The sequence below is a fragment of the Protopterus annectens genome, chromosome 4.part0 (assembly GCF_019279795.1).
Source record: "Protopterus annectens isolate FY-2018-M chromosome 4.part0, PAN1.0, whole genome shotgun sequence".
Taxonomy (NCBI): domain Eukaryota; kingdom Metazoa; phylum Chordata; order Ceratodontiformes; family Protopteridae; genus Protopterus; species Protopterus annectens.
Window position 1 is genome coordinate 934,063,925 of NC_056733.1, and position 27,751 is coordinate 934,091,675.

A 27,751-nucleotide genomic window follows, 5' to 3' on the forward strand; every position below is an offset into this window, starting at 1 on the left:
GGCATTTTTAGTATCTCCTATATTAATAGTATACCCTTCTATTAAGTTCCCTTGTCATTCTCCCTACATAGAAACTTTTACACTCAATGCAAATTATAAGATAGATCACATTCTTTGATTTACAATTAAATAAACCTGGTATTTTAATTTTATTTTTACCTATTATTATTTCATTACCTTCAGTATATAACAAATTGCACATGTTACACTTGTAACATTTAATCATACCACTTCTGTAGTCAGAATATTTTTGCTTAATTTACCCTGGAAATAATTTTTAAAACATTTCGCTTTCTTTTGGACAAATATAGGGTTAACCCCTATTTTGCTAGTCACTTCCCTATTAGCCTTAAACAACCCCCAGTTATTTATAACAACATTATTTATGGCTTGAGAGTCTACACTGTTTTGTATAGCCCTCACCCTTTTGTATTCATACTGACCTTTTTTATTTACTCGATTTGTTGTTATACCAATCCATATAGTCATTTGTTCTTGAAATAATTTATCAGCTTCTCCACTAGGGTAACCTCTTTTAACTATTTTATTACAAAAAGACTTAGCTTCTTCAGAAAAGTCAACATTATTCTTAGTCAAACAATTTATTCAATTCATTTGACCTTTCACTACATTTAATTTAGTTTGCCTAGGGTGCATACTGAGAAAATGTAAATAACTGTTGTTCTGAACCTCTTTTTTATATATTTTAGCTACCAATTTCTTATTTTCTTTAAAAATTGTTAGATCCAAGTAATTTATTGTATTATAATTATATTCATACGTAAACTTCAAATATGTACATACATTATTGATATAATTAATAAAATTTTCCAACTCATTAAAATTTCCTTTCCATACAAGAAACACGTCAGCAATAAAACGCAACATTTTATATATATATATATATATCTTGGTTTCCTACAGGATGGATATCCATGTGAGTGTATATATACAAACCATAATATCTAGCCATCTGTTGGTTTCCTACAAGATGGATATCATTGTGAGTGTATATATACAAACCATAATATCTAGCCATCTGTTCATATCCTACTGGATGGATATCCATGTGAGTGTATATGTACAAACATAATATCTAGCCGTCTGTTGGTTTCCTACAGGGTGGATATTATTTATTTATTTATTTGTTTGTTTATTTATTTATTTACATTTGTTGACCGGGAGTGTCGACTGGATGTAGGTCCATTTTCAGCTGAGGCCCGGGGAGAAAAGCTCCACAGTTAAAATATACAGACAGTAGTTACATTGGATTTACATAGCAATTAACAATTTGATCAACATAGCAATTAACAATTACAAACATAGTTACAGATGAAGAATATAGTACATCAGGAGACAACTAGAATCTTTATCTGCGAAGTACATAACAGACATTAACAATTGTTACAATAAGAAGTTCCTGCTGTATAATAAGTAGTAGGCTTATGAGCATCCGAGCTTGCTATAATCAAGGTAGTTAGTGGGGTGGAAAGAAATGTAGTGGGTGGATGGGGTGGGTGATAGAGTGGGAGTTGCAAGGACATAACCAGCATGTTTTTAGGTGCGCTTTTAGTAAAGTTTTGAAGTGGGTGCATGATGGTACAGAGATAATTGTGGGTGGGAGGGAGTTCCATAACTTGGCTATGGCACAAGAGAATAGTGCTTCACCAGCAGAGTTATTGGCTTTAGTGATCTGCAAGTGATTTTTGTTGCTGGATCTTAGTGGTCTGGTGGTGCAGTAGGGTTGGAGTAGATTCTGGAGGGATGGAACATTTAGTGGATGGTTTACTAGTTTGTGGGGAGTGTGAGTTGATACCATTGAAGGAGGTGAGGGAGTTCAAGCCAGCCAAGTTCAGCAAGTGACAGACATGGGTGACTACGGTAGGATGCCTCTGTGGCGCACTTGGCGATTTTGTTGTGGCAGGTCTCTAGCTTGTTTAGATCGCATTGCCTTAGGTTGGTATATATTGGAGAGGCATAAAGTAGGGTGAAGATAAGGTGGGAATTTGCTACTTATAGGTTCATAGGTTGGTACTAGGCTGTCAGCCCTAGGGCCTATACAAGCCTAGCCATAACAATTCTCTGGCTATTTCTTCCCACACTATTTACTTCCCTGGACCCCTATCTAGCAGGGTGACTGACGTGATCCCTGGGGTGAATTTCCTTTCTCCCATCCAATCGTCAAGGTTCCTTTTGAAGAGGGCCAAAGAGGCACTCTGCTTGACATGTATGGGCAATCTATTCCAGAGTCTGGAGAGTCTCTGGGTCAGGAACCTATCCCTCCAGCATGTTTTGTTTATTGTGATGACAAAGTTTAGATCCCTGGAGCATGTGGCTCTGAGAGATTGGGATTTCTTTAAGTGTAACATGTCCAACAGCTCTGGGTTTGACATGGCCTTGTATGTTAAGCAGAGATCGCCTCTGAGTAGATGATATGCGACAGAGTATAGCGGGAGTATTTTAAGGTGGTCAGCGTAGGGCATCTGCTTTAGGCCTGTGATTCTTTTAGTGAGGTATTTCTGTGGCCTTTCCAGTTGTTGCAGATGTCTTGAGAGGTACATACCAAATGGGGCATTATATTCTATAATGGGTCTAATGAGGGATGAGTACAGTTGGACAATGACCTCCTTTTTTCTGGATGAAAAGCCCTTAGTGATGAGGTATGCCACATAGAAGGATTTCCTGACTGCTGTGGCGATGTGGTTATTGAAGGTGCGACCACTGTCCACCTGTGTCCCTAAGTCTCTTATTACACTTTCGGTGTTTAGTGTACTGCCACCTATATGGTAATTCATGGGTACATGTTTTTTCCCAAAGGGGATAACTATACATTTCTTGGCACTGAGCTTGAGCCCATGGCTCTGGCACCAAGCATCTGTTTCTGTAAGGCCCTTTTGTAGAGTATCCACATCATTTGGGGATTCAATAATGGCTCCCAGTTTGCAGTCATCTGCGAACTTTGTTAGCTTGAGTCCCTTAGTGTTAGCCTGTACGTCAGAGAAGTAGGTGTCAAACAAGAGCGGTCCCAGGACTGAACCCTGAGGTACTCCACTTCTCACTTGTCTGGAGCTGGATTTGGAGTCGGCTACTTTTACAGTGTGGGTTCTAGCAGTAAGCCAGTTAGCAACCCATTGGGTGACGTAGGGATTAATGCCTAGCTTAGTAAGTTTATCTATGATTCCAGAGTGGGGGATGGTGTCAAAGGCCTTGGCAAGGTCTAGACAGGCTATGTGGACCACCTTACCCTTGTCCATGGCTCTGGAGACTGATTCAAAAAAGTCAATCAGGTTCAGGAGACAAGATCGGCCCTTCATGAACCCAAACTTGGTGAGGTCCAGTGTTTGAAGGTTGCCAATGTCTTTGTTTATAAGTTCCATGATAATACGCTCCATGGCCTTGCAGATAAGGCTCGTCAGACTGATAGGATGGTAGTTTCCGGGATCCAAGGTGGCTCCCCCCTTGTGGAGTGGGATAACTACTGAAATCTTTGCTGCTTTGGTGAGAAGTTGCTTATTTCTGTATAACACTCCTAGTTTTTTTGTGGGCTTTTTTTATAGTCATGGATATGTGAATGTCAAATTTTAGTTTATTGCCTATTTCCACTCCTAGCAATTTGGTGTGTTCTGTTGGATGTATAGTGGTGTTGTCTTTTGCTGTGATGTTAAAGTGAGAGTTGTTTTGAGTATGTTTGGTGGGTTGGAAGATGAGTAGTTTAGTTTTGTTTGGGTTGAGTATTAACTGGGCATTGGATAACCACGTTTCAACAGAGGAAAAGGCTTCCTGTGTGACTTTTTGCAGTTTGGGTAGGGACTGGGCTGAGCAGATGATGGTTGAGTCATCTGCGTATTGTATGAGTATGCCATGTTTGGTGGCAGAGGCTAGATTATTGGTGAAAATAGAGAAGAGTAGGGGTCCAAGGATGGATCCTTGGGGAACCCCTATAGAGACAGGTAGTTGGGGAGATATGTCATTCTGCCATACAATGGATTGTTGGCGGTCAGATAGGTAACTCTGAAACCAGTTGGTGGATGATTGAGAGAAGGATAGGTTATTGAGGACAGAGATGAGTTGTTTGTGTGGAACCATGTCAAATGCTTTAGATAGGTCTAGGAAAGTAGCAGAGGAGAGATAGCCATTGTTTTATGCTGAAGAATAGTGTTAGTAAAGGAGAGTAAGGCAGTGGTGGTGCTATGGTTTGGTCAGAAACCATGCTGAGTACTGGAAAGGAGGTTGTTAATAAGGAGGTAGTCTGAGACCTGAGAGTGACTGCATCTCTCTAGTATTTTGGAGAGTGGAGAGAGAATAGCTATGGGGCAGTAATTGGTTAGTTCTGTGGATGGGCCACCTTTGTGGTGGGGAATTATATGTGATACTTTCCATAGTGTGGGAATGTAACTTTCTGACAGAGATCGGTTAATCAAGATGGATACTGGGTAGGCCAGAGCATCAGCTGCGATTTGCAGGTATTCACTTGGGAGGTTGTCTGCTGCTAATTTGGTGGGCTTAAGTTTAGTTAAGAGTTCTTTTTATGTTGGAGGTAGGTACAGGAGAAAAAGAGAAGGCAGTGGGGAGATTACTAGTTGAAGGTGTGGGTTGGAGGGGAGGGGGTTGTGTTGTTTAGCTACTGATAGTATGGTTTGGGTGAAGTGTGTGTTGAATGAGGTAGCAATATTTTCTGAGGAGTGAGGGATGTTAGGAGGAGGGGCACTGACTTTACCTGGGTGGAGGATGGAGTTTATGGAAGACCAGAATTGTTTGGGGCTGTGTTGGGAGGAGTCTAGGGCAGACTGTTAGTATTGTAATTTGTCTTGTTTTATTAGCTTTTTGACTCTATTGCGTAGTTCTAGGAATTTCTGTCTAGCTGTGGGGGTTTTGGTTTTGCGCCAGTGCTCCCAGGCTTTATCCCTGTTTTCCATTTCTGACTTAGTGGTTTTCTGTAGCCATGGGGAGGGTTGTGCTTTGGTTCTGGAAAGTCTTATGGGGGCATGGTAATTAAGGATGCTCAGGAAGGTAGTATTAAAAAATTCAACTGAGTCATCAAGATTGAGGTACTTTAGAGGATGCCAGTTACATTCTTTGAGGGAGGAGATGAATGTGAGTGGGTTAAAGTTTAGTTTTTTACGTATTTGACGGTAGATGACAGGTTTAGCTTGGTATAGGTATTTTTGAGTAGGAATGTTGGGGAGTGATCACTGAGGCTATCTGATAAGCAGCCTGCTATATATGACTGGGGGATCTTACTGACTAGTATCCAGTCCAGGGTAGTGTGCTTGCTGGAGTTTTTATTTATCCTGGTTGGTGACTGGACTAGTTGGGTGAAGCCATGAAGGTTTACATGATGGGTTGGATGGTTGCCAGAACAGGATTGCCAGTCAATATTGAAATCAACTAAAATTATAGTTTCTTGGGGGAGATGTTGGATAGACCAGCTGAGGAGGTTTTCTAGTGGAGGGATGTTCTGGCCAGGTGGGAAGTAGCATTCAATTATGTTGATGGTTTTGTTTTGGTTTATTTTGAGGTTGGTATATATTATTTCTTCACTGCTTATTTGTGGAGCTGATGATATTAAGATCGGGCTGTTTAGATGCTGTTTAAATATTATAGCTACACTGCCTCCTTTCTTGTTTAGCCGGTCTACTCTTAGTATGCCATAACCGGTAGGGAGGATTTGCTCACTGGTAATGTGAGGTTTTAGCCAGGTTTCTGTCAGGATGACTATATCTGGGGAGTACAAGTCTATGGTGGCATGGAGTTCATGGACTTTGTTGGATATACTTCTAATATTTAGGCTTAGTAGAAGGAAGTCACTTGGCTTTCTATTGGCTGTGATATGGGAGAAGTTGTGGTTTCTAGTCTGATTATGAGGATTGAGGTTGGAGATGGTAGGGCCAGGGTTGGGGTGGATGTCTCTACTTAGGGCTAGTTTTGATATGCATGAGGTTATTAGTTTTCTCAGTTTTTGAATGTGTTTGTTTATTAGGGAAACTTCATGATTGTGCTCTCTGGGTAATAGGTATGGTGGGAGGGTTACTATGTTAAGTTGTAGGGATGCTTTATGTTTGAGTAACATAGTTGGTAGAATATGCGGGGGTTGCATAGGGATGGTTCTTGAGTTGGTGGGAGGGGAGCTGAGTGAGGGTGAGACATGAGTGGTGGTGTGAGTAGTAGTACAGCACTAGTGGTTGAGTGGGGGAATGATGGAGCTTTGGTAGGATGTAAGATATGCAAGGAGAGTGCATGCAGTGAGCATAGGTATGGTATGCTTGTACATGTTAGTTGAGGAGGTGTGATAGTAGTGGGAAGATGGAGGAGGTAGTGCTGGGTTTACTGCTGTGGTTGGCTATTGGAAAGATGGGAGGGGTTTGTGAGTGTAATAAAGGTAGGACTACTGGGGGCAGGAGGGAATAGGGGGCAGGGTGGGGAGCGAAGCAGGTAGAGACCCTGTTAGTTGCTCTTATGAGGGGGCTGGAAACAATCAGGTAACAGAGTAAACTGATAAAAGAACATATGATAGTGACTGTGGAGACTCAGGTAGGTACCCTATATTTCCACAAACTATCAGTTTGCTGTGCCCCAGTTCAGACAGTTTTAATAAGTTTTATGGCAGAGCCGAGCATGAGGTGCTCAAAGGGTGGTTGTAGTCTTAAAATTGGTGCCTGCCACAGGTAATATTTATTAACTTTGGGATTGACTTAAGGTAATAAACAGGGATGGGGGAGAACAAGGGTGTGAGCAGGTAGTTCTTTTGTACTGCTGAAAATGAGCCAAAGCAAAGACAAGTTTGTGTTTAAGAAACAATCAGAACTGACCAAGGACTGCTCTGAAACTGTAAGTCATTTCTTAACCATTTCTCAGGTGGAAAAAAAGGATAACCTTGTATCAGTAGGCTACTGTGGTCTCAGTTTAAAATAACAAACACACAGTATTTATCAGTTATGGATACTATTTGCTAACAGAAGGGAATAAGAGAGAAAATGGAAGATGAGTGTGTGGGGGGGGCTGCTTACAAGCCAAACAGAGTGCTCTCCAGGGGATAATGAATATTGGCTCAAACAGGTAGACACATACACAAAGTTAACTTTAGCTGTTTGCAGACAGCTCAGACCCAGACTGCGCTTTTCTTATAAAAATGATGTGTGGTACCGGAGTTGAATACTTAGAGTGGTGTTAGGTTCAAAGTTAACTTTAGCTGTTTGCAGACAGTTCAGACCCAGACTGCGTTTTTATTATAAATAAAGGTGGTACCGCAGTTGAATACTTAGAGTGGTGTTAGGTTGGAGAGACACTGAGATCCTCATGGGGCCTGTAGCAGAGTGGATTGTAGTTTTATAACTATGTGAGCGTATATATACAAACCATAATATCTAGCTGTCTGTTGATTTCCTACAGGATGGATATCCACGTGTATACATATATATATATATATATATATATATATATATATATATATATATATATATATATATATATATATATATATATATATATATATATATATATATATATATGTATATATATATATATATATATACTAGCTGTACTGCCACGCTGCTGTGGCTCAGTCTGGTTAAATGGAAAGAAAGAAAAGAGAAAGCACGCTTCTAATATGTTTAATTTCACAATGCTTGTGGGTATACAATATTTTTTGTTGTTCCATTGTCTGTGCAGATATAGAGATTGTCTGGTTTGCCGACTCTAGAACACGCAACATATAATTGTCCATGTGAGAAGCAATCCGTGTTTAGATCTAAACCACACAATTCTAAAGATTGGCCCTGAGCTTTGTTGATGGTGATTGCAAACGCCAATAGAATTGGGAATTGCAATCTCTTAAATTGAAATGGCATATCCGTTGGAATCATAGGAATGCGAGGAATGAGGACATCTTCACCTTTGAAAGGTCCTGTCAAGAGTGTTGCTTCTATGACGTTGCTCATTAATTTTTTTACTGCAAGCCGCGTGCTGTTGCAAAGCTTTGGCTGGTTGATATTTCGCAACATGATAATTGGCACGCTGATTTTCATTTGTAGAACGTGTGGTGGCATCCCTGGCAGATCGAGTGAATTCAAAAATTCTGTTGGATAATTAACCGCTTCATCTGCTTCCACAACAGTGTCGACGGACTTGTATGTGACTGCCTCGCTTTGGATGTTAGACTGAATAATATTGTTAAGTTTGTAGACGTCTTTGTTCTTGGCTGCAAGAATAGTTCATTCAGTCAGCCAGTCGTGATTCTTATAACTGGTTTGAATATTGGGAAATACTTTTTCAACCAATTCTTCTTTTGACGTCACTAAATTGCAGAAGTTATGAGGCAATGAAATTCGTCCTGAGGTCAGATCAACCGGCACCTTTCCATTCCCAATTTCCAGCAATTGATGTTAGAATATCTCAGCTGATCCATCATTTTGCAGCTGGACACGCATATTTGTAGTTAATTTTAACATCTTTACGTGTCGCCACAAAGTAGAGTATTTCAGGCAAGCATTTATTTTGTCCGCTGGTGTCGATCGAGGAGAACGAAGCAGATCTGAAGCTGCAGAACGTGATCGCCGTGCTCGCAACTGTGCATCCTCAAGTCTGGCTGCACGTCAGTCTGCTGCTTCCTCGGCACGTATTTGAGCCATTCTTTGTCTGTTTCGCTCATTCGCTTATGCCCGTTCTTCCTCAGTTTGATTTGCAATTACTCGTTGCACTGCTTCGCCAGATCGATGACCTAAGTTTGATCTTCTGCAAGGCATTATTTGGATGAACTAAAGCAGATCGATTGCACTGAAAAAGAAGTAAGAAAGGTATAACAAAAACATATAAAATTGCATATTTGTATACAAATATATAGAATGCATAGTAGATATATAAAAACATGCGCGTATTCAAATGCAACGTGTGACATCTATATAATAGTAGGTATATAAAAACATATGCGTATTCGAATGCAACATTGTGTGAAAATTTCAAAGCAATCGGTGAAGAACTTTCGGAGATTTAAGATTTTGAACAAACGAACATTTACATTTTTATTTATATATATATATATATATATATATATATATATATATATATGTAAAAAACATAATATCTAGTCATCTGTTGGTTTCGCACAGGGTGGAGGGTGGATATCCATGTAAGTGCATATATACAAACCATAATATCTAGTCATCTGTTGGTTTCGCACAGGGTGGAGGGTGGATATCCATGTAAGTGCATATATACAAACCATAATATCTAGTCATCTGTTGGTTTCGCACAGGGTGGAGGGTGGATATCCATGTAAGTGCATATATACAAACTATAATATCTAGTCATCTGTTGGTTTCCTACATGATGAATATCCATGTGAGTGCATATATACAAACCATAATATCTAGTCGTCTGTTGCTTTCCTACAATGTGGATATCCATGTGAGTGTATATGTACAAACTATAATATCTAGCCATCAGTTGGTTTCCTGCACGATGGATATCCATGTGAGTGTATATGTACAAATTGTAATATCTTGCCATCTGTTCGTTTCCTACAGGATGGATATCCATGTGAGTGTTATTATACAAACCATAATATCTAGCTGTCTGTTTGCTTTCTACAGCGTGGATATCCTCTGAGAAGAAGCTAGACATGATGCATATCTGCAGGCTATAATTGGCTACGTTTGTGACAAGGGGGTAAATAAATCAGCGCAGACCATTGATTTGTTGCATAAATACTTCATTATAAGAGCTCATTTGTTAGCATGAAACACTCAGACTGTGATGCCAATTTTGTAATGAGCAAAGTTTAGAGACAAATAATACAAAGGTAAAAAAGTTACATATGGTTAACCAAATAGAATGAAAAGAGAGAGAGACAGAGAGAGCAAAACTGTCTGTGCAGTGTCAATATGACAAAGGTTGCATCTCTGTGTAGAATTGCTAATTATATTTAAACAATTCAAAAAGGAAAGAGAATTCAATTAAATTACTTAAATATGTATGTTGCACATACAGTAACCTAAGTGATGATACTGCTCTGTACCTTTCTGCTCTGCTCCATTTGTCTGCATTTCTTTAGTTTGTTGTGGGACTTTAGTCTTGTATTTTTATCAGCGGTTGTGGGAAGATTGTGTTTTTGCATTATTCTGCACTTCTGCTACCACAGATGGAATTACTTGTTCATAGGTTCATAGATTAGTACTAAGCTAACTGCCCTTGTGAGCCATTTTAAGCCTAGCCAAGTATCCCTTGTGAGACTCAAACCCTGCACCTTGTGTTTGTAAGGCAAATACCTTAACCACTAGGCCACCCTATCAATTTGTATTCTAAACCTTGCTGAGCCACAGATTTGTAGTTTAGTTCACTGTTGTGGCAGAACCGAGTACTACTACTGGATTTGTGGCTTAATTATTTATTACTGCATTTTTTCCATACATGCATACAGAAGCTGAGATCCCTCATAAAATCCTCCAAAGCTAGTTACGAAAATAAAATTGTCAAAGATTCCAAAGACAACCACAAGGCATTCTATAGTTATGTCAAGAATCTAAATGGCAATGCTCAGATCTGCTCTGAGCTACAACAGAATGGCATTAAATATACTGATCCCAAGCCACACAGGTAGAAATTGCACTCTCCAAAGCTAAAAATACAGCATCCATGGGACCAGATGACATTCTGGGCTGTGTACTACATGAACTACAAAATGAACTGGCACCTCACCTAAGTGTCATGTTTAATCATAACCTCACCTTGGGCTGCGTGCCCACTGAGTGGAGCACAGCTACAGTTATCCCACTACACATGAGAGGATCCAGCTTGGATCCCCATCAGTCTGACAAGCCTGATCTGCAAGGGCATGGAATACATTATCATGGAGCTTATAAACAAAGACATTGGCAACCTTAAAACACTGGGCCCCACCCAGTTTGGGTTCGGGAAGGGCTGATCTTGTCTCCTGAACCTGATTGACTTCTTTGAATCAGTCTGCAGAGCTGTGGACAAGGGTAAGGCGGTCCACACAGCCTATCTGGACCTCGCCAAGACCTTTGACACCATTCCCCACTCTGGAATCATAAATAAACTTACTAAGCTGGGCATAAATCCTTACACCACTCGATGGGTTGCCAATTGGCTTACTGACAGAACCCAGAATGTAAAAGTAGCCAACTCCAAATCCAGCTCCAAACAAGTGACAAGTGGAGTACCTCAGGGTTCAGTAATGGGACCACTCTTGTTTGGCATTTACTTCTCTGAATTACAGGCCAACACTAAGGGACTCTGGCTAACAAAGTTCGCAGATGACTGCAAACTGCGAGCCATTATTGAATCCCCAAATGATGTGGATATTCTACAAAAGGGCCTTACAGAAATAGATCCTTGGTGCCAGAGCCATGGGCTCAAGCTTAATGCCAGGAAATGCATAGTTATCCCCTTTGGGAAAAAACATGTACCCATGAATTACCACATAGGTGGCAGTACACTGAACACCGAAAGTGTGATGAGAGACTTAGGGACACAGGTTGACAGTGGTCTCACCTTTGATAACCACATCGCCACAACAGTCAGGAAATCCTTCAATGTGGCAGACCTCATCACTAAGGGCTTTTCATACAGAAAAAAGGATGTCATTGTCCCACTGTACTCATTCTTCATTAGACCCATTACAGAGTACAATGCCGTGTTTGGTATGTACCTCACAACACATCTGCAACAGCTGGAAAGGCCGCAGAAATACCTCACTAAAGAATCACAGGCCTAAAGCAGATGCCCTATGCTGACCATCTAAAAAAATATACTCTGTGGTATATCATCTACTCAGAGGTGATCTCTGCTTAACATACAAGGCCATGTCAAACCCTGAGCTGTTGGACGTGCTCCACTTAAAGAAATCCCAATCCTTCAGAGCCACATGCTCCAGGGATCTAAACTTTCTCATCACAATGAACAAAACATGTTGAGGGATAGGTTCCTGACCCAGAGACTCCCCATACTCTGGAATAGACTGCCCATACATGTCAAGCAGAGCGCCTCCTTGGCCCTCTGCAAAAGGAACTTTGATGACTGGATGGGAGACAGGAAATTTGCCCTAGGGATCACGTCAGACAGGGGTCCAGGGAAGTAAATATTGTGGGAAGAAATATCCAGGGAATTGTTTGGCTAGGCTTGTATAGGCCCTAGGGCCAATAGCCTAGTACCAACCTATGGTAAATTTCTGCATTGTCTGGTGCCTTAAACTGTAGTAGAAGGTCAATAATGACAGAATTTAAGGTTTGGTTATGTTTTCATAATTTTCTTATATTTGCATTTGTTTTATTTCACGTTTTTTGTTCTTTTTGGCATTTTAAGAGGTCTTGACTAGGGTCAATTAGAACAGAATTTTTTTACAGACAGTGAACAACATGCAGCTAATTAGTGGGAGGGGCTGAGAAACAGCATTAATCATTTAACTACAAATACTTAGTGGTATCTTATTTAGCTGTAGTGCTTGTTTGACTTGTTGTTTTCTGCCTGAGTATTGCTGATCTCTCTCTGCATTTGATTCCCCCCCCACCTGCCATGTCATGGTCATACTTTTAAACATGGTGACTTTTGAGTTGCCCACCCCTACCATAAATCTGATTTTGACATTCCTCCCAGTTTCATCTCATCAGCTCATTCAGCTGAGAAAGTCATCCCCTTAGTCTATTAAACTTGAATTATCTTCTTTTTCCTCCCTTCCCATTTAATGAAAAATAAATTAACTTTATTCAGCTATTTTTACTGTATTTGTGCTTCTTCCTACTTTAGTTAGCTTTTTTCCACATGTTCTTAAAGTGTTCAGTTGCATTTAAGCTGCTGCATTTATTACTACTTGTTATAGCCTGATTACATTGTAACTGTTATTCTAAGCCTCTTAGTTCTGATTTAAGCAGTTGGGCTTCAAGCTAGTTATCTTACTTAAGGAAGGTTTGAGGTCTACACTCTTGTGGCAGAAGAGGTAGCTTACACTCTTCTGATTTGGAAATTGCTGTTTGAAGACTTATTGTGTCTTTTATTCTAAAAGTGTTTGAGTTCTAGTTTAAGAGCTTGGGCTCCAAACCAGTCATTTTATGTTAAGAAAGTTTGTGGTCTACAATCTTTTGGCAAGAGGATAGTCTCCATCCTTCTGAGCTGGGCATTGCTGGTTGAAGGCTTATTGTGCCTGTTATTCTGTCTTTGTTCTGATTTAAGCACATGGGTTCCAAAACCAGTTATTTTATATTTGGAATGTTTGTGGTCTACACTCTTGTGGCAGGAAAGGCTAGCTTATGCCCTTCTGAGCTGGGAATTTCTGATTGAAGGCTTATTGTGTCTGTTATTCTAAATGTGTTGTAGTTATGGTTTAATCACTTGGGGTCCAAACCAGTTGTTTTACATTGAGAAGGTTGGTGGTCTACACTCTTAAGGGAGGAGATGGTAGTCACCACCCTTCTGAGCTGGGAATTACTGATGAAGGCTTATTGTGCCTGTTATTCTAAGTGTCTTTGTTCTGGCGTAAGCACTTGGGCTTCAAACCAGTTATTTTGTATTAGGAGGGTTTGTGGTCTACGCTCTTGTGGCTTTACTGTCTAGACAGAATTGTTTAACTACTAAAGATCTAGTTTCCATATAGCTAATTATTGCTCATCAGATTCCTTGTCTTACTGACTTATGCAATATTTAAATTTCTCTCACTCCTCCCTAATAAATCGATAGTCATAGACATGCACTTCCCGACTATCTTTGTGGCCAGTTAGGTTGAGATGGGTATTCTGAGGCATTGTAATAATTGCCTCATGTACACTGACAACCTTCTTATTCTTAATAAAACAGATAAAGTATGCAAGAGGTGTAAATACACTTTAATGCTGAGGCAGATCTCTGCCATACAACCAAAACTAATCCTATAAAGGTTGTCAGTGACACTTGCACCACACCTACTGTATGAGGTTAAGACCTTACACATAAAACTGGCACTTACAGGTAACCTTCCTAAAACACTAAGACCTTCTGCAAAGTCCAATCAAAGAAAGGGTCCTCAGCCATCATGTAAACACTCTGTTAAAACACCACCCACAGCTACACATAGTAACATTGTATCCAGTGCATCTATTGCCAAACCCTTAAGGCAAACCAGTGCACAGCCAAATTTGCAGGTCATTGGTGATTCTATAGTGAGGCACACTGATGTCCCCTTCACCAGACTGAATAAGGAGAGAGTCACGGTTAGCTACCTTTCAAGGGCTAAGGTCCATCAAGTCAGACAGGCACTTAGGTCATTGATTGAATCACAGGTACCAGTATGACTCCTAAAATAAAATAACTGGTTTAAAGCCCAAGTGGTTAAGCCAGAAGAAAGGCACTTAGAATAACAGGCACAATAAGCCTTCATCAGCAATTCCCATCTCAGAAGAGTGGAGGCTACCCTCTCCTCCCTGAAGAGTATAGAACATAAATCTTCTCAATGTAAAATAACTGGTTTGGAGCCCAAGTGATTAAACCAGAACTAAGTCACTTTTAGAATAATAGACATAATAAGCCTTCAATCAGCAATTCACAGATCAGAAGGGCATAGACTATTCTTTCCTGCCACAACAGTGTAGACCACAAATGTTCCAAATGTAAAATAATTGGTTTGAAGCACATGTGCTCAAATCCATGTCAGTGTTAATGACCTGAGATGTACCTCCGTTGACTATATGAAACGAGACATGATCAAGCTCACTGATGATGTGTTTCAGGCAAGTACAAGTCTAGCACTGAGTGGCATACTACCTTCTTTAAGGATGATGAGACATTGCCAACAGAAAATGATTGATTTTAACAATTGCCTTAGTTTCTGGTGTCAGTCCATGGGGGTGCAATATTTGACGGTCTGGAAAGACACGGTTGACAGACTACACTGCTTTGCCAAGGATGGTCTGCACTTATCCCCTCTAGGCTTTTGGATATTGGCAGAGGCCTTTTACAACTCCATAGTGTCTTTTATAGGCAATGCCAAACTGATAAATCTACAGACTTAACTAAACCTATGAAAGAATGTCTGAAGGTGGTACTGGTCAATGCTAGAAGTCTTAACAAGAAACTTCACTCCCTGCAAGTCTGCCTGCCCCTAGATAGTTTAGACATCTGTGTAATAATGAACATATGGTTTAAAGCCATGGTGAATACCCCAGAAATGCAATGTTATAATGCCTTTCATACCTTTAGACCAGCTACCTCACAGGAGGGAACTAAAGGTGGAGGGGTCTCAGTCTATATTAAAACCCACCTACCCAAGGCTAGTATACAGCTCAGCAAGCTCCTACCTGGTGCCCTGCAGAGTTCTACAGCAGCAGCAGAGAGATAAAAGACAGACTTTGGAGTGATTAAGTATCATTTTTCTGCATTTTCTTGCTGCCTTTAGCTAACTCCATCTAAAACGCCAATTTTCTAGTTTCTGTGATTTTAAAAAGCGTGTTTTATTTGCATATTGTACTTATTTTACTGCCTGCACTTTAACAAAGTTGTTTTTGTGTTTAAATTACCTGTTTAACTGTTGTACTGTACACACTCAAGTGTGATAGCCATTTCTGTGCATTTAAAGTGTTTTTTTTATTGTATCTACTTTATTTTCTGAAAAAAACAAACAAAAAAATATATATACTTTTTTCCCGCCTTTCTCAGCTAGTATGGCCCAGTTTTCAGGTTAGTGCTGACTTCAGGGCTGTGTTACAAGTTTCTGTGTTTGCCCATACCTTACTTGGATAGAAAGAAGTTTCTCTATTCACAGTCAGAGAGGGAGCTTTGAGCAGCCTATCTGTCCCTAGAGGAGGGGTTTCAACCCAGAAATTAGTAGTTTATTGGCCATTTTGGGCTAATTTCTATCTCTTTCATTTCCCTGCTATAAAACCCACATTTGCAAGGTTTTTGTGCTAGTATACAGCTCAGCAAGTTCCTGCCTGGTTCCCTGCAGAGTTCTACAGCAGCAGAGAGACAAAAGAGAGACTTTGGAGTGATTAAGTATCATTTTTCTGCATTTTCTTGCTGCCTTTAGCTAATTCCACCAAAAACACCAATTTTCTAGTATTTCTGTGATTTAAAAAGCTTGTTTCAGCTACATATTGTTTTTATTTTACTACCTGCACTTCAACAAAGTTGTTTTTGTGTTTAAATTACCAGTTTAACTGTTGTAGGGTACACACTCAAGTGTGATAGCCATTTCTGTGCATTTAAAGTATTTTTATTTTATTGCATCTGCTTTATTTTCTGAGAAAAAAAAACAAAAAAAAAAACAAAAAAATATACTTGTTTTCCCGCTTTTCTAAGCTAGTATTCAGTATTCAGTAGCCAGTTTTCAGGTTAGTATTGAATTCAGGGCTGTGTTACACGTTTCTGTGTTTGCCCATATCTTACTTCGATAGAAGGAAGTTTCTCTATTCACTGTGAGAGAGGGAGCTTTGAGCAGCCTATCTGTCCCTGGAGGAGTGGTTTCAGCCCAGAAATTAGTAGTTTATTGGCCATTTGGTCTAATTTCTATCTTTTTCATTTCCCTGCTATAATACCCACATTTGCAAGGTTTTTGTGCTAGTATATAGCAGCAGAGAGACAAAAGAGAGACTTTGGAGTGATTAAGTATCATTTTTCTGCATTTTCTTGTTGCCTTTAGCTAATTCCGACTAAAACGCTGATTTTTTCTAGAGTTTCTGTGATTTAAAAAGCTTGTTTCAGCTACATATTGTACTTATTTTACTGCCTGCACTTTAACAAAGTTGTTTTTGTGTTTAAATTACCTGTTTAACTATTGTAGGGTACACACTCAAGTGTGATAGCCATTTCTGTGCATTTAAAGTGTTTTTTTTTATTGTATCTGCTTTATTTTCTGAAAAAAACAAACAAACAAAAAAAATATATACTTGCTTTCCCATCTTTCTAAGCTAGTATGGTCCAGTTTTCAGGTTAGTGCTGAATTCAGGGCTGTGTTACAAGTTTTTGTGTTTGCCCATACCTTACTTGGATAGAAGGAAGTTTCTCTGTTCACTGTCAGAGAGGGAGCTTTGAGCAGCCTATCTGTCCCTAGAGGAGGGGTTTCAGCCCAGAAATTAGTAGTTTATTGGCCATTTTGGGCTAATTTCTATCTCTTTCATTTCCCTGCTATAAAACCCACATTTGCAAGGTTTTTGTGCTAGTATACAGCTCAGCAAGCTCCTGCCTGGTGCCCTGCAGAGTTCTACAGCAGCAGAGAGACAAAAGAGAGACTTTAAAGTGATTAAGTATCATTTTTCTGCATTTTCTTGCTGCCTTTAGCTAATTCTGCCAAAAACACCAATTGTCTAGTGTTTCTGTGATTTAAAAAGCTTGTTTCAGCTACATATTGTTTTTATTTTACTGCCTGCACTTTAACAAAGTTGTTTTTGTGTTTAAATTACCTGTTTAACTGTTGTAGGCTACACACTCAAGTGTGATAGCCATTTCTGTGCATTTAAAGTGTTTTTATTTTATTGTATCTGCTTTATTTTCTGAGAAAAAAAACAAAAAAAAAAAACCCCAAACCCCCCCCCCCCAAAAAAATATACTTGTTTTCCCGGTTTTCTAAGCTAGTATAGTCCAGTTTTCAGGTTAGTGCTGAATTCAGGGCTGTGTTACAAGTTTCTGTGTTTGCCCATACCTTACTTGGATAGAAGGAAGTTTCTCTGTTCACTGTGAGAGAGGGAGCTTTGAGCAGCCTATCTGTCTCTGGAGGAGTGGTTTCAGCCCAGACATTAGTAGTTTATTGGCCATTTTGGTCTAATTTCTATCTCTTTCATTTCCCTGCTATAAAACCCACATTTGCAAGGTTTTTGTGCTAGTATATAGCAGCAGAGAGACAAAAGAGAGACTTTGGAGTGATTAAGTATCATTTTTCTGCATTTTCTTGTTGCCTTTAGCTAATTCCGACTAAAACGCTGATTTTGTCTAGAGTTTCTGTGATTTAAAAAGCTTGTTTCAGCTACATATTGTACTTATTTTACTGCCTGCACTTTAACAAAGTTGTTTTTGTGTTTAAATTACATGTTTAATTGTTGTAGGGTACACACTCAAGTGTGATAGCCATTTCTGTGCATTTAAAGTGTTTTTTTTTATTGTAGCTGCTTTATTTTCTGAAAAAAATATATATATATACTTGTTTTCCCGCCTTTCTAAGCTAGTATAGTCCAGTTTTCAGGTTAGTGCTGAATTCAGGGCTGTGTTACAAGTTTCTATGTTTGCCCATACCTTACCTGGATAGAAGGAAGTTTCTTTGTTCACTGTGAGAGAGGGAGCTTTGAGCAGCCTATCTGTCCCTGGAGGAGTGGTTTCAGCCTAGAAATTAGTAGTTTATTGGTCATTTTGGGCTAATTTCTATCTCTTTCATTTCCCTGCTATAAAACCCACATTTGCAAGGTTTTTGTGCTAGTATACAGCTCAGCAAGCTCCTACCTGGTGCCCTGCAGAGTTCTACAGCAGCAGAGAGATAAAAGACAGACTTTGGAGTGATTAAGTATCATTTTTCTGCATTTTCTTGCTGCCTTTAGCTAATTCCACCTAAAATTCCAATTTTCTACTTTCTGTGATTTAAAAAGCATGTTTTAGCTACATATTGTACTTATTTTACTGCCTGCACTTTAACAAAATTGTTTTTGTGTTTAAATTACCTAACTGTTGTAGGGTACACACTCAAGTGTGATAGCCATTTCTGTGCATTTAAAGTGTTTTTTTTATTGTATCTGCTTTATTTTCTGAAAATATATATATATATATATATACTTGTTTTCCCGCCTTTCTAAGCTAGTATGGTCCAGTTTTCAGGTTAGTGCTGAATTCAGGGTTGTGTTACAAGTTTCTGTGTTTGCCCATACCTTACTTGGATAGAAGGAAGTTTCTCTGTTCACTGTGAGAGAGGGAGCTTTGAGCAGCCTATATGTCCCTAGAGGAGGGGTTTCAGCCCAGAAATTAGTAGTTTATTGGCCATTTTGGGCTAATTTCTATCTCTTTCATTTCCCTGCTATAAAACCCACATTTGCAAGGTTTTTGTGCTAGTATACAGCTCAGCAAGCTCCTGCCTGGTGCCCTGCAGAGTTCTACAGCAGCAGAGAGACAAAAGAGAGACTTTGGAGTGATTAAGTATCATTTTTCTGCATTTTCTTGCTGCCTTTAGCTAATTCCGCCAAAAACACCAATTGTCTAGTGTTTCTGTGATTTAAAAAGCTTATTTCAGCTACATATTGTTTTTATTTTACTGTCTGCACTTTAACAAAGTTGTTTTTGTGTTTAAATTACCTGTTTAACTGTTGTAGGCTACACACTCAAGTGTGATAGCCATTTCTGTGCATTTAAAGTGTTTTTATTTTATTGTATCTGCTTTATTTTCTGAGAAAAAAACAAAAAAAAACCCCAAAAATATACTTGTTTACCCTCTTTTCTAAGCTAGTATAGTCCAGTTTTCAGGTTAGTGCTGAATTCAGGGCTCTGTTACAAGTTTCTGTGTTTGCCCATACCTTACTTGGATAGAAGGAAGTTTCTCTGTTCACTGTGAGAGAGGGAGCTTTGAGCAGCCTATCTGTCCCTGGAGGAGTGGTTTCCGCCCAGAAATTAGTAGTTTATTGGCCATTTTGGTCTTATTTCTGTCTCTTTCATTTTCCTGCTATAAAACCCACATTTGCAAGGTTTTTGTGCTAGTATATAGCAGCAGAGAGCCAAACGAGAGACTTTGGAGTGATTAAGTATCATTTTTCTGCATTTTTTTGTTGCCTTTAGCTAATTCCGACTAATACGCTGATTTTTTTCTAGAGTTTGTGATTTAAAAAGCTTGTTTCAGCTACATATTGTACTTATTTTACTACCTGCACTTTAACAAAGTTCATAGGTTCATACTAGGCTATCTGCCCTAGGGCATTTATAAGCCTAGCCAGAATGTGTTTGGCTTTCGCCACCCATTTTAAATTAATTTTGCTATGCCCTTTTTCGAGGTTAGTATACTGTGCCTCTGTCTAACAGTGACACAGAAGTGATACCCGGGTTAAACCTATGATCTCCCATCCACTCATCAAGATTCCTCTTGAAGAGAGTCAATGAGGGACTCTGCCTAACCTGGACTGGGATTTTATTCCAGAGTGAAGGGAGCCTCTGGGTTATGAATCTGTCCCTCCAGCATGTCCTATTTATTTCAGTGCTGAGGTTCAAGTCTTTCGAGCACGTAGCTCAATGGGATTTGGATTTTCTGAGGTGCAGCATGTCCATTAATTCCGGGTTGGACATGGCTTTATACGTCAGGCACAGATTGCCCCTGAACAGGTGGTATGCCACTGAGTAGAGCTGGAGTTTCTTTAGCCAGGCAGCATATGGTATCTGTTTGAGCCCTTTGATCCTCTTGGTGAGGTACTTTTGGGTTCTTTCCAGTTGCTGCAGGTGTCTGGTAAGGTACATCCCAAAAGGGGCATTGTACTCAATTATGGGCCTGATGAGGGATGAGTAAAGAGGCACAATGACCTCCCCTGATCTAGATGTGAATCCCTTCATGATTAGGTGGGCTATATAAAATGTTTTTCTAACCACTTTGGCCACGTGGTTGTCAAATGAGAGACTGCTATCAACTTGGGTCCCCAGGTCCCTAATTTCTTCTTCTGTACTTAATGGATTACCACTTATGTGGTAATTTTTGGGCACTTTGTTTTTGCCAAAGGGGATGACTATACACTTTCTGGCATTTAGCTTGAGGCCATGGCTCTGGCAACAGTTGTCTGTTTCTATGAGGCCCTTTTGGAGGATGCTTGTGATGGCTGGAGAGTCTATTATGGCACCCAGTTTGCAGTCATCTGCGAACTTGGTCATCCACAGTCCTTCCATGTTGGCCTGTACCTCCGAGAAATATATACCGAACAAGAGAGGTCCCAGGACTGAGCCTTGTGGGACGCCACTTGTAACTGGTTTGGAGTCTGACATGGCTCTAGCGATTCTAACCATGTGGGTTCTGTCCTTGAAGCAGGTTGCAACCCATCTAGTGACATAGGGGTTTATATTTAAGCTGGTGAGCTTATCTATAATGCCCGAGTGGGGTATTGTATCGAAGGCTTTTGCGAGGTCCAGGTAGGCTGTGTGGATGACCTTCCCCTCATCAATGGCCTTGGTGACTGTTTCAAAGAAATCAACCAGGTTTAAGAGGCAGGATCTGCCCTTAACAAAGCCGAACTGGGTAGGATCCAGTGTCTGTAGGTCCCCAATATCTTTATTTATGAGGACCATGATGATCCTTTCCATAGCTTTGCAGACCAAGCTAGTCAGGCTTATGGGGCGATAGTTTCCAGGATCTGTTGAGGCACCACCTTTGTGGAGAGGGACAATTGTTGCTGTACGCCACTCTTTGGGTACATATCCTGTAGTAAGGCTGAGATTGAACAGTAGTTTTATGTTTGGGTTTAGCTCTTCTTGGAGTTCATGTAGGATGCAGCCCGGGACACCGTCTGGTCCCATTGATGCTGTGTTTTTTGCTTTGGAGAGGGCGGCTCTTACCTGAGCATCTGAGATGTCGGGGGGGGGCAGCACTCTGCTGGGATAGATATTTGCCCTTTTGGTGGGGGGGGGGGGAGAAGTTTGCGCTGAACCTGTCAGCTATGATGTTGGCAATGTCTGTGGGTTCTGTGTATTTTGTGTCATTTTGGACTAATTCTGAGCATATCTGGGAATTCCCACCTAGGTTCCTAACATAACTAAAGAAAGCCTTGTGATTATCCTTAGTGTCCTGTGCAATTTTTCTCTCGAAGCTGGCCTTAGATGATTTTATGAGTGCCCTTAGTTTTTTGCTAATACTGATCAGAGATGCCTTCCCTTTTTGGGATTTTGCTCTATCATTTAGTAGCTTCCTCCTTCTATTGTATAGTTTGTTTATGGCTGGGGTCCACCAGACAGGACGTCTGACTTTGGAGGATTGGGTCTTGGTTTTATTTGGGATTGCATGATCCATGCATTCCTGAAGGTGTTCATAGAATGCATTTATAAAGGATTCTGTGGTCTGGGCCGTATTTTCCACTGGCCCGGGGGTTTTGAAGGATTCCACCTCAGTTTTGAGGAGTGTGAAATTTGCTTTAGAGAAGTTTTTCACTGTGGTTTTCTGGGCAGGAGGTGGGGTCGGGATGTGAATATCCAGTGAGATTAGTTTATGGTCTGATCTTACCAGTGAGGGATACTCTTCTGGTCTGGAGCATAGAGTCCCCATGTTAGTGATGATCAGGTCCAGTATGTTTTCCCCTCTTGTGGGAGTGGTAACAAGCTGTTCCATAGCATTTGAGTTTATAAATTCTAGGAACCTTTGGGCTAGGGTGTTGGAGCTAGAGTCCCAGTCTATGTTTGGGTAGTTGAAGTCGCCCAATATAATGGTGTTTGGAGAGACCTTCATATTTTCCAGTGTTCTCAGGAAGGCCGAGTGGGGTTCCTGGGTTTGGGAGGGTGGTCTGTAGCAGGCTATAAACTGGAAGGCAGTTTTACCCACTGTTAGTTGCACATGGATAGTCTCTGATGCTTTGTGCTGTGCCGCCAACCTGGATGTGTGGGTATCTTTGACGAATATTGATACTCCCCCTCCTTTTGTGGTTCGGTCCAAGTTTTGGGGCCGAAAAGCATGGTATGAGGTATAACCTGGTAGTGCTGGGGTGCTCTTGGGAGCCTTGAACCAGGTTTCTGTTACTGCACATATATCGATGTTCTCCATGCTAAGGAGAGTTTTGAGTGCATGCATCTTGAGGTTTAGACTTCTGGTGTTGAGTAGCATTACTCTTAGTTTCTTATCCCTTGTGATACCTATGGAGGTGGGTTTGTCTTTTGAGCCTTGCCTAAAAATGGCACTATGGGGGTAGCAAGAGCCTTTGCCAATATCTGAAAGCCCAGGGGTGACAGGTGCAAGCTGTCCCTGGCGAAGCATCGTGGCTTGTTGAGAATGTCATCCCAGGCTGACAGGCATTGGATCCCCTTTGAATGACACCAATACTTAAGCCAATTGTTGAAATTGATCATCTTGTCTTCATATTGTGGCATCATTCTTGGTGAGGGTAAGATGCTACTCAAGGTCAGGGTCATACCGGCCTGGGCCACATGCTCAGAGAGCTCCTCTATGTCTCTTTTCATGTAGTCCAGGGAGGTACGTCTCAGGTCATTCACACTAGCATGGACAATGACTGAGTCATACTTGTCCTTGCCTTGGAGTGACCTGAGTGCTTGCGTTATGTGGCGGATCCTAGCGCCCGACAGGCAGCTCACCGTGACCTTCTCCTTGTTCAACCTGGTGAGCTGGACGTCAGTGTGCCTGACGATAGAGTCACCTATTACAAGTGTATCAGGTGTGTTGTTTAGCCTTAAGGGCTGTGACTGTTCGGCACACTGGCTTTGTGAGCTATGTGTTGCATGTGTTTTATTTTGGGGTAGCGATTGCTTGGGTGTCTGCTTTGGAGGTCTCTGCTACTTAGGCAGATTTTTATTTAGAGCCTCCGGGTATGTTTTTGTGTATTTATGTGTTTGGTTTGCTGTCGTGGTAGGTCTATGTGAGACTGGAATTGTAGTGAGTGTGGTTTCCTTCTCCTCCTGACTGGTTACGTCAGTACTGAGTTGAGAGAGCTTAGCCTCCAGTTTGGCTATATGGATGCATCTATCACATGTGTTGGAATTTGTTGGGAGGAGGAGAGGGTTGTCTGTGTACATGAGGCAGTTGTAACATTGCCTCAAGATTCCCAGATTCACCAGCTGGACCGGAGAGGAGATTGACAACTGACCTTTGGACATGCTAGAATAGTATTGGGAATTCCTTTATAATTGAAAAAAAGGGCCAATGGGGAACAAGGTACTCAAGGGGAGTTTGTGAGGGAGTAGTGCTTTTAATTTTATAGTGCTGACTTATATAATTGCTTTAGTGAGCAAGTTCCAGGTAACTTAAATGCAATGTGTTACAGGTAACTTAAATGCAAAAACGACAAACAGTAACTTTCTTTTAAGTGAAACAAGGAAATAAGTACAGTAAGCAATGCAGATATCACTAGGGATCCACAGAAGCGCTGAAAAGCCACGTTTTAGGTGGTATTAGCCTTTCAGGGAAATAACAAGCAAACAAACAACAAGCATACAAACAAAGCTAGATTCAGCAGGCCTGGATCTAGTCTACGCTACAGCAAACAAGGTGCACCAATTTCAGTAAGAAGCAGTTCAAATATGCAGGCACTATAAGCCTTTAACCAGAAATTCCCATCTCAGAAGGGCAGAGTCCAGCCTCTCCTCCCAAAAGAGTGCAGACCACGAACCCTTTTAATGTAAAATAACTGGCCTGAAGCCCAAGTGCTTAAACCAGAATTAATACACTTTTAGAATAACAGACACTGAGCCCTCAATCAGCAGTTCCCAACTTAGAAGGATGTAAGCTACCTGTTCTGCCACTACAGTGCAGACCACAAACCTTCTTAATGTGAAACAACTGGTCTGAAGCCCAAGTGCTTAAACGAAAAGGCTTAGAATGAGTTACACCAAGCAGTAATAAATACAACTGAGTACTTTTAAGATGACGCAAAAGCAAAATAAAGTGGGAAGAAACACAAATACAGTAAAAGCAGAATTTTTTTTTTTTTTTCAGAAAAGTAGCAAAAACAGTAGTAAAAACAATTCACATGCAGTGCAAGCTGGCACACTTGAGTATGTAGCAATATTAGTCCACACAGTTTGAAAAAATGTAATTAAATTAAAAAGGACTAAAAGCAAGTGCAGAAAGGGTTTATTAGGTAGAATGCAGTAAAGAGATGGGACTGGGGGAGTGTCCTAGATCAAATCTACAATGGGGCGGGCACTGCAAAAGCCACCAAATTTAAACTACAACCAAGAACAGGGAGGGGGGGGGACAGTTTCAACAGAGATAGGTATGAGGAATCACAGTGCAAATTATAACCAAAAAATATATACTGATATCTGTATATTTGCAGAACAGTAAGACAACAGATATCTAAGTAACAATTTAGCTCTATAATACAGAATAATACAAAAAAATATACTCAGCTCTATATATTTGCAGAGAGTCTAGTAAGGCTGTCTCAACAATCCACAAGTTGTTTTTGTGTTTAAATTACCTGTTTAACTGTTGTAGGGTACACACTCAAGTGTGATAGCCATTTCTGTGCATTTAAAGTGTTTTTTTTATTGTATCTGCTTTATTTTCTGAGAAAAAAAACAAAAAAAAAAACAAAAAAAAAAATACTTGTTTTCCCGCTTTTCTAAGCTAGTATAGTCCAGGTTTCAGGTTAATGCTGAATTCAGGGCTGTGTTACAAGTTTCTGTGTTTGCCCATACCTTACTTGGATAGAAGGAAGTTTATCAGTTCACTGTGAGAGAGGGAGCTTTGAACAGCCTATCTATCCCTGGAGGAGTGGTTTCAGCCCAGAAATTAGTAGATGTTCTTCGTCTCCCATTGCTGCAGTCCTTACATATGGGTACTCTGCTGTCCACAATCGGCCCGAATACCAAAGGGCTAGAACCGGCGTCGGTCATCGGCGCCCGAGACTGACGTCAGTACGTGCCAGTACAAATGCGCATGACCAACGCCATAACCTCAGTCTTTCTTGCCGCATGGTCCTAAGCAGAAGCAGCATTTGCAAGTGCCGTTCGGTGTTCTGGAATTGTCGGTTTTCGAGTTTCAGACCGGAGACCAAGTTGGGCTAAGTACCCCGTTGGGGACACTTTTGTCTTTTTCTTGCCTCAGTATTGCCGGATGTCAGAAAAAGTTAATAACTGTATTTCTTGTGGGAAACAGATTCCTCATAGGGATTACCATTCACTCTGCATTCCTTGTTTAGGGCCTGAGCACGACGTTGTTGGGTGTCGCTTTTGTGCTACTTTTAACAAGCGTACTATTAAACGTCGGTTGGACTGTGCTAGGCTGGTGTTTGGTAAACGTTGTAATTACAACATGCCGTCAGATTCTCCGACGACTGGTTCTTCTAAGAAACGCAAAGAAAAGTCTTTGCGGTCCAAACTGGATGAGTCGTCCACTCCGGACGCCGGTTCTGTAGTACCACTGGCTACTTCAGCGGCTCCTTCTGAAAGTTTACCTGAGTCTCAAGGGGAGCCTTTGTTACTGCAGGAAGTGGCTTCTCCTGTGTTAGGCCAGGCTGAGGGTGCTTCTCTTATGTCAGTGGTTCCCTCTCCTCATAGGGTAGTTAGGCCTCCTCCTTCTCAAAGCAAAGCCCATTCTAAGTCTAAGTCTGCCCCTGCTGGTGCTAGTCCCCAGGGTCCAGCTCCTAGGAAGCACATGTTAAAGATGGCTGAAGATTTGATTACTTTAATTAGGGGTTCTATGCCCCCCCCTGCGAAGAGGCCCAGGGTAGAGACAGAGTTGGAGGGTTTGGTTCAGTCTTCCAATGAGTCAGATTCCTCTGTAGAAGAACTTCAGGATTTCCCTCCCTATTCTGATTCGGAGGCTGAGGACACTACTCCCTCTGCGTCCCCTCCAGAAGATTTTTCTTTCTCTGAGACTTTGCATTCCATGAGGGAACATTTCAAATGGGAGGGCCAGGATTATTCTGATTCTCGTAAAGACTAAGAGAATTCTTGTTTTTGCCTCAGCATAGGCCCTTGGCTATTCCCCCTGTACTGGATGTTGTTCAGGATGTATTTTCTGAGGCTGCCCTTAACCCAGATTCTCTGCCTCCTGCCCCGGTTAAACCAGATAGATACTACAGGGTTCTGGAAGCTCACAAGTACTTATATAAGAGTCCTAGGGCTGATCCAGAAACTATTACTCAAGGCCCCAAAGGTGTTAGGGCTTCTGTGGTTAAGAATCCATTTCCTCTGGACAAGGATGCTAGGGCCCTGGATAGGTGGGGTAAAAAACTGTATACCTCTTCTACTTTGGCTATGAGAGCTTTAAATTGTCAGTTTCATATGCTCGGTATCAAAATTATTTGCTGGGCCAATTGAAATGTAAAGTTGATGCTTTAGCTGAGGGTATTGAATGTAAGGAGCTTCAGGATTTAGTGCATGCTTCAGACCAAGTTGGTAAGCATTCTTTGCAGTGTGGTTTTGATGCTTTACAGGCTTCTTCCAGGGTGGCTGCTACTAGTTCAGTTGTTCGTAGGCATGCTTGGCTTAAAGATCAGACCTTGTCAGAGCATGTTAAGGCTCGAATTATGGATGCTCCTCTACAATCTGATGTTCTTTTGGTCCTCCAGTAGAATCAGTTTTGAAAAAATGGAGGAAAAAGCTAAGTCTATGCAGACAGTTAAGGACTTTTTACAGGTTCAGCCCCTAAGTTCAGTAGGAATTGGCCTGCTAAGGGATGGTCTTTCCCCTCTTCGGATTATCAATCTAGGGGCAGGTCGAGGCGAGGTAGAGGTAGGGCTTCCTCTCAGGGCCCTGTTACTTTTAGGTCTTTGAGTTCTTCTACCCCTTCTGCCGGGGAGGCAGGGTCAGTCCTTTCGAAACAGACCCAATGACCCGTGTCTTCAGCTGCCGGACTCTGCCTTGCTGGCAGCCCTCTAGGAGGAAAGCTGAGACTTTTCAAAAGGAATTGGCATTTGGTTACCCAAGACAAATGGGTATTGGACATAATAAATCGAGGCTACAAATTTTATTTTCACACATTCCCTCCTTTCAAAAGTATGCGGATGTGCCTCATCAGCAAAGACTGGAAGCACAGACACAAATTTCTTCTCTGCTTCAGTTGGGAGCAATACAGGAAGTACCTTCTGCAGAAAGAGGCACAGGGTTTTATTCCGTCTTTTCTTAGTGCCAAAGAAAGGAAATACTTGGAGGCCAATTCTGG